Source organism: Protopterus annectens, chromosome 7.part0 (assembly GCF_019279795.1).
Source record: "Protopterus annectens isolate FY-2018-M chromosome 7.part0, PAN1.0, whole genome shotgun sequence".
Taxonomy (NCBI): Eukaryota; Metazoa; Chordata; order Ceratodontiformes; family Protopteridae; genus Protopterus; species Protopterus annectens.
This window is the reverse complement of record NC_056739.1, coordinates 75,540,789-75,549,729: the sequence shown is the minus strand read 5'-3', so window position 1 is coordinate 75,549,729 and position 8,941 is coordinate 75,540,789. Positions and strand designations below refer to the sequence as shown.

The 8,941-nt window shown below is 44.0% G+C and overlaps 1 protein-coding gene across 2 annotated transcripts in view; it reads left to right on the top strand.

Moving 5' to 3' along the window:
• The first annotated feature begins 577 nt into the window (after positions 1-577).
• The window catches only part of OARD1 (O-acyl-ADP-ribose deacylase 1), a 360,480-nt gene continuing 352,116 nt past the window's right edge, over positions 578-8,941 (top strand). For both annotated transcript variants that reach the window (XM_044076493.1, XM_044076494.1), the window contains exon 1: positions 578-747. The gene's annotated coding sequence lies outside the window, so the exon portion shown is untranslated. The remainder of the gene's footprint in view (positions 748-8,941) is intronic.

Below are 8,941 nucleotides of genomic sequence, written 5' to 3'. Positions count from 1 at the left end.
TAGGAAACTTGATTTTTCGACCACACCAAGGCAGTCCCATGGCTTGACCCTATTATTATACTTAGAAAATAAACAAATTAAGAATAGATGTAAATATAGAGACAAACGAAAGTAAGGCAAACATACAAATACTTAATACTGCGGGCCCGGGATTTCAACCGTGGCGTCTACTTCTGTTGTGGACCGACTACAGACAACATAAAACATCATGATACCTCTCAACTGTTCCTGACTTTGTCTCAAAATTTTGCTCGTCCCTGCTAAAAGTAGGGATTTGGAAAGAAAAGGCGGTGTACTACACTTAAATAACAATGACGGTATTTAGAGCTACAGATCTGCTTTACTTCATAAACGGATGCTAATGCACGTCCTCTTTGTCTACCGACTTCTCACGTTAACATTACATTATTGTTTTAAAACATGCTCTTGATTATTTCTGGGGGTAAAGGTTGAAGAGTAAGACAGTACTGCATTATTTTACTGTATACTGCACACCATTTCAGTACACCCCTTAGCCCAAAGAGGTCCTAACTTGGCTTGTCAATGGACAGACAAGGCACGCCCTCAGAGGGAAGAGCGGCAGCACGGAAAAAAGAGGGGAGTTTCTCAAAGTGGTACACCACGCAACAACCGGATAGAACGGTGTTCTCGGCGCACTGATGTAGAAATAGTATTCAACAACAGTGCTGTAGAAGAGCTAACAGCTAACTCCTTGGTACAGGAAGATTCAGCCAGGTTTGGCGTAAGGTAACCCTCATAGTTCCACCTCTGTAGTTTGTGTACATTAGGAGACATCTTGCTCCGTCCCTTCACTCTGATTTCACGAAAGGGGCGTGTTAGTGCACGTGTCACTGATAGCCATTATTATCTTCTTTTGGTACTTCATTTTTTTCAGTTGATGAAGCATTTATTTGTAAATCCAGGAGTTCTAAAAGTTGTACTAGAACAAACGGGTTTTGCAGATTTCCCCTTTTTGTTGTTACGACCGTTTATTGTACACCATAGGGACATGACACTTCTTAAAATGTTAGCACCGTCATCTTCGTAAGCTCATAGAATACGAGCGTGTGATTTCTTTTAACTGTAAGTCTGATAATGATTATCGTCTTTATTTATTTGAGGTTATACACGCAACCTTTTCTTAGCCAGTTTTAGTAGAGGCAGAGTAAACGTCTGAGCCAAAATCAAGGACGTTTGAGAGGTGTTCCTTGTTATACTGCGTCATGCATCTAGTATTTACAGTTAGTATTTGTTTTTCCATTTTGCCTTATTTATGTGCCCCCATCTGCATTCCAAGAATGCTTTTAGTATTTGTTTTTCCATTTTGCCTTATTTATGTGCCCCCATCTGCATTCCAAGAATGCTTTTAGTATTTGTTTTTCCATTTTGCCTTATTTATGTGCCCCCATCTGCATTCCAAGAATGCTCCCTTTTAGCCCCGCAGTCGTATCTAAGTTGTCCAAGTTCTACTCGCTTTAAAATTTAACTAGTGTATCTGTCAACTGTCCAGATTTTTGCCCCCTATTTTAGTTGTTATGTCGTCCCTATCTCGCCTTCCTTCCTTTCTGTTTGGTTTCGGAGATGAGCACTGCTCTGACTAGGGTTACCACCCTGTCCCACTTTGCGAGGGAGAGTCCCTCTTTGGGCAGTTGTGTCTTGCAAAAAATTTGAAAAAAAACGGTATATGCCCTGAGATATTAGGACAAACAAATTTCCTATATTTTATGTAATAGTTGCATAAAAAGTTATTTTGTTTCTGAAACTCCTAAATGTTATAAAAAACGGCGTAAGCAACTAAAATGCTACAAGAATAAGCATTTATTTAGGCAAAAATTTGAAGTTCTGTCCTTTGTACTGGTTGTGGGTATGTTTTTGCGTTGCAAAATCTGACGTTTGTACAAAAAAGTCCCACTTTGTGCATTTGAAAAGGCGGCAACGCTAGCAATGACTCGGCCATATACTACAGCTCAAAGTCTTTAATGGCTCGAGGCTAACCCCCATCCCAACATGCCATTGTCCTCTGTTGGTTCAGGCTAAGTAGGTTTTTTTTTTCCTTGTGCTAGATTATGAATATTGTGACAGTTTTCTGATATGTATGTTGGTAGTGTTGGTCTAACCTTTCTTATATACTACTACCCCCCCCCCCCTCAATCTTTGGCTGCTTGTTATTGCTTTGTTGTGGCCGTTGTTTCTGTGTGCTTCCCCTGCCTTTGTGATCCCTGTCTGCAGCCCGTTTAAGTTAGAGGGCTTTCCCCTTTTTCTGCTCCTCCTTTCTACTTTCAGGAGAAGCTGCTTTAGTTAGAGGCTCTTCTTTCCTTAGGGGAAGTAGCCGTTTAACTTGGACGCTACCTCCTCTTCTCTCTCTCTTTTTTGTGTGTGTGTACTGTTTAGGGGCTGTTCACCTGCAGGACTCGTGTTCCATTTGTCATGGTTTTAGTACACGAGTCCTGCAGGAGAGATGAAGCAAGCTTATTCTACGAGGTTTATTAAAAACCCCTTTTGAAGCTGCGTTTGGAGAAACTCAGCCTGCAAAAAAAAAAAAAAGATGATAAACCGGCATCTTCGTCGGCTCCGTCCTTGGTGCCGACCAAATCTTAAGATAAGTTTTCTTCCGAGCCCTCGGAGTGGACAGTTGGCTCCGATAAGACTCTCTCTCCGGCAGCTCCATCAGCAGTCTCTGAGCCATCCCGGGCTCAAAAGATCTAGGCCCCCCTCCTTGGAGCTGGTGAGATCTGTTCCACAGTCTCCTATTTTACAATCTGTGGCAGGTAGTCACTGGTCTTCTTCTCCTCTCGGTCATCCAGGAGCCTTTCGGATGATGATGTGGAGATGGTGGTGAAGAGGCTGCTCAAGACACCGATATTTGCTAAATTGTCGAGCCCAGCCCAGAAAGAAGTGGTGCCATCTGCCCAACCTTACTTTCATCGATTCCTCCTCCGATTGTATCCAGTTCTGAGCCTGAGTGCGTGGAAGTTGTGGTGGTGGAACCACCGGTTCTGACCTAGGTTTATCTGTTACGCCCACCACTCCGATCTCCTCAATACCTCGGTCTGTCGAGAGGTCTGAGGGGCCGATGCTCTCTCGTCGGCTCAGGGGGGGGGGTGGCATTGGACCCTTGTCCGACCCCCCCCCTTTCTGTGCTTCGGCGCAGTTGAGCTTGGCTCCTACATCAGCCTTGGAGCCATCGCCCTCTGTTAGGAAGGGGTTTCCAGGTTTTTAGAGCCGGAGTCTCTCTCCGTCTGTGACCATAGTCCCTTCGAGGTGAGGAGTGTGCTGTCTGCTGAGACTTCTCCACCCTCGGCTCCATTGGCACCTTTGAGGATATCTCTTTTTCAGACATCTTGGAAATCCTTAGTCGGGGTAACTGGAAGTCCCTTGTCCCTTCTGAGGATGTCTGTGTACCTGGAAGCTTTTGGTTCCCGACCTTCCACCTCTTGGGTGTCTCCGCCTTTTAACCCACTTTTAGCTGTAGTGAGTCACAAGGCATGGAGGTCTCCAAAAACCATGGAACCAGTTCCGCGAAGGCCCAATAAATTTATAACTGCCCCTGAAGACAAACCATTTCTTTCAAAAGGAGTGCCTGTTGATGCCACCACCAAGAAGGAACTAGCAGAAACTTCCTTTTCTGTCCATCTGCCTAAGAAGGAGTCCCGCACAATGGACAGGTATGGGAAGTGTATGTTTTCGTTAGCGACCTTTACATTCAGGTCACTGAACTACTTATCACACTTTATAAGACTTCAGAGGGATCTCCTCAAGGTGTTAGGAGATATCCTTCAGGATCCTACAGCTGAGCGAGCAGCGAACAAGACTTAACCAGCTTGTGACCTTTACCACTATCATTAACTCCTCCATGCACCTGATTTCTTAGTCAGCAGATGAGTGAGTAGGGCTGCAGGCACAGGAGTTGCTCTGCGGAGACCCTCTTTTATGTGTCTGTCAATTTGCGGAGCACTTCAAGTCCTCCTTTACAAACGTCCCCTTTGATGGCTAATCTTTGTTCGGGCCTCAAGTAAAAGAGACTCTTACCAGGTGTGAGTGAGATGGTAAAACTCTCTGCCGTGGGAGAACGTTTTTCCACTCCTTCAGGACCTTACCCCAAAGGTCAGAAGAGTGGTAAGATGTGGTTCTGGAAATCCCAGGGAGCTTTGCCTGACACACATGGAGAAAATTCCCCCAGGGGCAGAGGGGGAAATAATGGAAGATGCCGGTCTCGCAGGAGGGGGGGGTCTGCAGCAGGGCGACAGGGATACTTTCTCTGCTAGGCCCTTTCAGCATCCCTAATGGGTTGCCTGGCTGTCCACCCCTGGAGGCAGTCGATGGCATATTATCACAGTACCCAAAAGCCTGGCAGATAACAGAAGATGTGTGGGTACAGTCCATAATATCCAGTGGTTACAAAATTCCCTTCTCCCAAACACCCCCAAAAGAGCACAACAATTGATCCCAGATGGTTCCACCCAGTCTTCGGGATCAGGCATACCTAAAAGTATGAAGGTTACTACAAAAGAGCCATCCAGGAAGTCCCCACAGACCAAATTGTGTCCGGAACTTACTCAAGGTTCTTTTTTAATTCCAAAAGAGATGGGACTGGAGGCCCATTTTGGATCTCGGCAGACTGATTTGTTTAGTCAGGAAAGTGAAGTTCCGGATGGTGACACTGCTGTCCATTCTCCCCTTTTTGGGTCAGGACAGTTGGATGTGCTCTGTCGATCTCCAGGATGTGTAATATCTACACTTCCGGCTGGGAGCCTGTCATTATCATTTCAGAGCTGTGCCCTTTGGTCTCACCACAGCCCCCAGGGTGTTCACCAAATGCTTGACAGTAATTACGGCTCACCTGAGATGTCTAGGATTCCAGGTGTATCCATACCTAGATGACTTGCTCCTTACTGCCACCACTGAGCATCACCTGATAAAGGGGCGGGACCACACAATTCACACTTGTGCACAACTAGGCAGCACCATAAATTATGTAAAATCTGCCTTGTCTTGTCAGTGTGTTACATTTATAGGGGCAGAATTAAATACAAGAGACATGATAGCGAGACTTCTCAAGAAAGGGTCTCTACCATTCATGAACAAGTCTCTGTACTCATGACAAAAAAGTAAATGCAGGCATGGTACGTACTGAAGGTCTTGGGTTCTGTGGCGGCAGCAATTACTCTGGTCCCTATGCCATGCTTCCATATGAGAATTCTGCAGTGGCTCCTTTTCACTCAATGGTCATTCCAGGATCTACCAGTGTCACACCTGATTTCATTAACAGAGGCCAGCAGGAGAGATCTGCAGTGGTGGCTCTACTCTCCCCAGGTCACCCTAGGCAGACTGTTCCTGACCCCCAGCTGGTAGCCACAGTCACTACGGATGTGTCTCAGATGGGGTGGGGGGAACATTATCTGGGACAGACTGTTCAAGGGACCTGGCAACCACACGAGTACCATTTGCACATCAGTGTCCTGGAGATGAGGGTGGTGCTGTTGGTGTTGCAAGTACTTCAGCACTATCTTCCTTCAGGGACTATAGCAGTACAGACTAACAATATGTCAGTTGTGTGGTATATCAACAAACAGGACGGACCAAGTCTTACCCCTTTTGTCGGGAGGCTCTATGAGTATGGCAATGGGTGATGTCTTCCCAATGTTTTCTGATCGCGATGCACATCCCGGGGAAATCCACCGTGATAGTGGACAAACTCAGCAAGGCATTACTTATGCCTCACGAGTGGTCCCTGAAACAGGAAATTGCAAATCTGATTTTTCGCAGATGGGGCCAGCCATGCTGTGATCTCTTTGCCACTCCCCTAAACAAAAAAATGCAGCGTCTACTGCGCCCTATTCCCACCACCGGGACAGTCACCCAGGGATGCACTTGTTCATGATTGGCCCCTGGGACTGCTTTATGCCCCCCCCCCCCATTTCCTCTAATTCCCAAAGTTCTTCAGAAAGCAAAATTGTTGGGTTGCAAATTGTTCCTTATTGCCCCTTACTGGTCTCGTCAGATATGGTTTCCATTCCTTTGGCATCACCTGCAAGAGGAGCCTTGGATTCTGGACCCATTTCCAGACCTCCTGACACATCAGTCAGTTGCTCCCCACCCCTCCATACAAACTCTCAAGCTGACAGCTTGGTTTCTCCACTTGCAGAATTCTCTCCTGCGGTTCAACACATTTTAGTTTCTTCTCACAGACCAACTACCAGGAAACGTTATGCTAGTAAATGGAAGAGGTTCTCTTATTGGGCAAAAAAGAATGAGCTTGATCTCTTTACTGCACCTATTTCAAAGATTCTTGATTTTTTTGGCTGAAACGTTTGAACGAGGAGCAGCTGCAGCTACAATTCGGGTGCAACTGGCTGCCATTTCCAATTTTCACACAGAACTCTTGGGTTCTAATGTCATGTAACATAAACTTTGCAAGGCCTTCGTACAAGGTACTTTCTTACTAAGACCCTCAATAAGAGAACCTCCCCCTCTGTGAGATTTAAATTTAGTTTTAGCAGCTCTAATCCCCCCCCCCTTTGAGCCAGCTTCTTTTTGTCCTCTAAAGATTTTGTGGTGGAAAACCCTTTTCTTTATTGCCATTACATCAGCCAGACGGGTTTCAGAGTTACAGGTACTTTCCATTCGCCCTCCTTATTTAATTTTCCACAAAGAAAGAGTCTCTTTCAGAACTAATCCTTCCTTTTTGCCAAAAGTATGTTCAGAGTACAATTTGAATCAGTCCATTGAACTTCCTTGTTTTCTTCCCCAATTATGGCAACAAGGCAGAGTATAAGCTCCATCAATTGGATGTTCATAGGCAGCTTCACTTTTATTTACATCGAACCAAGGACATTAGAAAATTAGACTAATTATTTATATCCTTTTCAGAGAAGAAGTAAGGTTCTCAGGTTTCAAAAGTAACCTTGTCAAAGTGGCTTTCGAACACCATCACATATATTTGAGTCACGCAACATGAAAATCCCAGGAAAGATTAGAGGACACTCGACTAGGTGTTTAGCAACCTTTATCACTTTTCAAGGTAGATTACCTCTAAATTCTATCTGTGCGGCAGCAACATGGGCTAACCCCCGTACCTTCATTACTCATTACAAAGTGGACGTTGCCTCCCGGAACATGGCATCCTTTGGTTCCACGGTCCTGAAGAGTTTCTTCCAGTGAGCCATCCAGGATTTAGGTGCTGGAGATGCTGTCCCAAACAGAAGAAAGGCGAGATAGGGACAATATAACATAAAGATGTTATGTTCTTACCATAATGTTCCATATTTGTTGTCCTTCATCTCACCTTCCTTCTTGCGTCCCTCCCTCCTTCCCCCTTCATGGATTATCGAGAGGATTTCCTTTCTTTTGGCTACGCTGACCGAGTTTCTGCTGGCCACTCCAGCTACTTGGATGTAGTCTTTGTCCCCTCCCTTGTTTTGCCTCCTTCCTGTTACAAGGGGATTATCTGCTATGATAACTTTTGGTAAATTGATTCTTGTTTTACCTGTTTTGTCTAGTGGTTGGTTATCACAAATGAGATCTGGGTAGCTACTGCTAGGCATGTTGGGATGGGGGGTTAACCTCGAGCCAGTAAAGACTTTTCGAGTTATAGTATGTGGCAGAGTCAGAGCCAAGTTCGGCTCCAAACCCAAACAGAAGGAAGGCGAGATGAAGGACAACAAACACGGAACATAACTTCTTTTTTGTTCTTCATAATTATTAAGGATTGAAGTTACATAGCTCTCAACCTTCTGTCTTCAAAATGAGTAACACAAACCCTCATAATGTAGAACAAATGCCCAAAATGTGGAACACATACTAATGGCTAACTTCAAGGAGGGTGGTCATAGGGTGGTTAAAATATGCTGGTTTTACTTGTAAAGAAGATCCTATAATGAATTAATATGATTCATTTCTATTTACTATGGATTTCACTTAAAAAAATTACTAACACTGAATGTGTGACAGACCCTTTCAGTGTGGAACTTTGAGGAACATGAACTTTTTAAGACCCAAATGAGGTACACTTGAGAGGTATGCAATAACCTGTATCTGATTTTCAGAATTCATATCTTTTCAGAACATGCATGCCAACACAAATCTTGTTGTTCTGGCAACTTGCTCATTTTATAATTAATTTGAATGACATATGTTAATATCCTGTGTGTTGTAACTGCTAAAAGCAGTATTTAAAATGTGTCCATATTTTTGGACCTTTGTTCCACCATTATTTTAGACCTTGTCCAGAATTAAGAGGTTGAGAGGTATGCCAATTAAAAACTTTTCAGTTCCCAGATTGCATACTATATTTTTAAAAAGGTTCCTGTTAAAGAAGACGCAGATTTGTTTACAAGTTAAACACAAAGTCTTTAAAGCAGGCAGTGCCACTAGATGGTTTCAACCTCCATAGGGCCACAGTGTTTCAATCGATAAAAATGTTTTCTGTTTAATACATTGACCCACTGCTTCCCACCTGTGTTCACACCACAGTTAAACCTCACAAATACATTTTCAGCACGAGTATCTGTACAAATTAGTTTGATATACAAATGACATATAATTATTTACAAAATTCCAGCTAGCTATGCTGGCTTAAGTTATATATCCACTGCCCTACTTCTCCTGGCATGGCTGGCAGTACATCTTATCAGATATACAAACGCAAATTGCCCTTATGTAACAACTTTTAAGGAAAATAATGCAAAATAAGTTAAGAAGTGTCCCAGAACTGGTAGTTTTTGTCCCTGATATATCAGTGCAGATCTTTGAATGCACCATATTGTAAAACAGCAGCTGAGGCTACCCTCTCTTCAAATGTATAACTATGTAGAGGGGTGTGTGTGTGTGTGTGTGTGTGTGTGTGCACGCGCGCGCGCAGGCATGTCATTATTACTCTTGCTATTAAGGAAATGGTGTTTGTTCAGTAACTCTTACTCTGGTATTACAATTTTTCCAGTGC